Source organism: Gavialis gangeticus, unplaced genomic scaffold (genome assembly GCF_001723915.1).
Source record: "Gavialis gangeticus isolate Ggan-Ray unplaced genomic scaffold, GavGan_comp1, whole genome shotgun sequence".
Lineage (NCBI taxonomy): Eukaryota > Metazoa > Chordata > Crocodylia > Gavialidae > Gavialis > Gavialis gangeticus.
The window spans coordinates 3,986,662-3,988,507 of record NW_017728996.1 but is presented as its reverse complement, the minus strand read 5'-3'; the positions used below and the strand labels follow the sequence as shown (position 1 = coordinate 3,988,507).

General features: G+C 40.5%; 1 protein-coding gene across 2 annotated transcripts in view; it reads left to right on the top strand.

Annotated features, from left to right (window-relative positions):
* Window positions 1-1,846, top strand: part of MAP2K5 (mitogen-activated protein kinase kinase 5) — a 225,832-nt gene that overhangs the window by 189,158 nt on the left and 34,828 nt on the right. The gene's annotated exons all lie outside the window — the stretch shown is intronic.

The following is a 1,846-nucleotide window of genomic DNA, read 5'->3' as shown; positions in this document are numbered from 1 at the left end:
CGGCCCCCCAGAGGGCTCCCGAGTGACCCCCCCCCCCCCCCCCCCGGCTCACCATTTCCGTGAAGTTGCGTGAATTATGCTTGGACCAGTTTGTCCATCAAGTGGTTTTGCACCGCTTGTTCCATGCAGCGACGAGGATCATTGCCACTGCTAACATTATCTGTGGGTATAGGAAGACTGGCTGAACAGCAGAAACCCCAGGGAAAGTGCACGCCAGCCCGTTTCCATGCAGTCGAAGCAAGCCTGAAATTTGGCCCTACATTTGTCATCTTGCCTTCAAGTCATCTGTGCCTCTGATCCTCTGAACTAGGGAGATTTAACCGCCCCGTTATTTCCTTGTGTCCCTTTTGCTCTCCAGCGGAAACCTCCGACGTGGATGTTCTTTATAAGTTTAGAAATCGTAACCTTTCCCTATCTGAGGCCAAGTTCAAAGAGAGCTCAGGCCCATTATATCAAGCACTCCATGTATTTAATAGAACTCTTTGAAAATTGTAAAGCAATTTTGTCTTCCCCTTTTACTCTTCAGTTACTTTTGATTTAATTGTATTTTCCAGCAGTTTCCAATTGTTTGAATTGGAAACAAAGCCTTAATAAGAGTTCTAGTTAATTTTCTGTCTTGTAATTACCGATCTCATTTTTCTGATAATTGGCCACAGCAATTATATGTATATTTACTAATCACATAGGAGGCTCTGCAGTTGTATCTATCTGCCACCATTGATAATGACACACATATTGCAGAGGTGCTTTTATCATCTTCTTTTTTCCACTACATCAAAGCTATTTCCTCGCATTCTCAATAATGAATACATGCATGCATTTGACACAGTTGTGTGCTAGAGAAATTGTTTGGCTCTCACCAAATGCTGCACGCTCTGAGTTTCTTGCCTGCAGCGCTGGAAGGTTGTATGTAATGATATATTGCTCATCCAAATGGCCAAGGCACTCCAAAGCACAGTGAGATTAAAATAAGTCATTCCTTTGTTAATTTAAATAGGTGCATGTATCATACTTTGCAGGGTACTTTGTGTAGGGATGTCAGGGAGGAAAAAAGCCGCCGAAAGGTATTTTTAATAGCAAATGAGAATAGATGAGAATGAAGTCATTTGCAGCTGCCTGTTTTATGTGGCTCTCTTGTTCCAACTGTAGGTCTAATGAGATGACACTGTTAAAGTACTCTGCAGTGTAATTTCATTACATCCTGAGCTGTTACACTATAAACACACTGGAGCTCTCTGTCATTCTTGGAAAAACTCCTAAATTTGCAAAGCTCTCCTTTGCAAATGGTAATGTTGTTTGCGCTCTGTTGATGTCATTTTTTTCATCTGCTCTTAATTTATTTGCTTTCATAAATATGCGGTGTTTAATTTAGGCGGCCTGGCAAATCTTCTCCGATTTCTCTTATTTCTCTTAAGGATTTTTTTTTTCCTTCCCCTTTTAAAACCGCGCCGGCGCCGCACATATTAGGACAGCTCTAAAATGAATAAGTGTAAATAAACATGAGTGTAAATAAATAGCGAATGCAGGGAGAGAAACAAAGGTCAACACAAGAATAATTTCACAGCTCTTTGTTAATTACAAGACCATTTGTGTGTTACTTAAATAATCATTAATTTCTCATTTACACTTTCCCTACCTTCCTTTCTACCCTGTGGCTATCATTGTCCTTTTTTCACCTCCCCTCAGTGTCTTTCCACATGTTTTTACCCATTGTGTAATACTCATTACTTGAAATTCAGCGTTTTGTGCCACAGAATCAGGAGAATTTGTACCGTTTTCCTTCTATTTCTCCGTGTGAAAAAGCAGGGGGGAGGGTTTGTGGCTTACTCTTTTTTTTTTTTTTTTT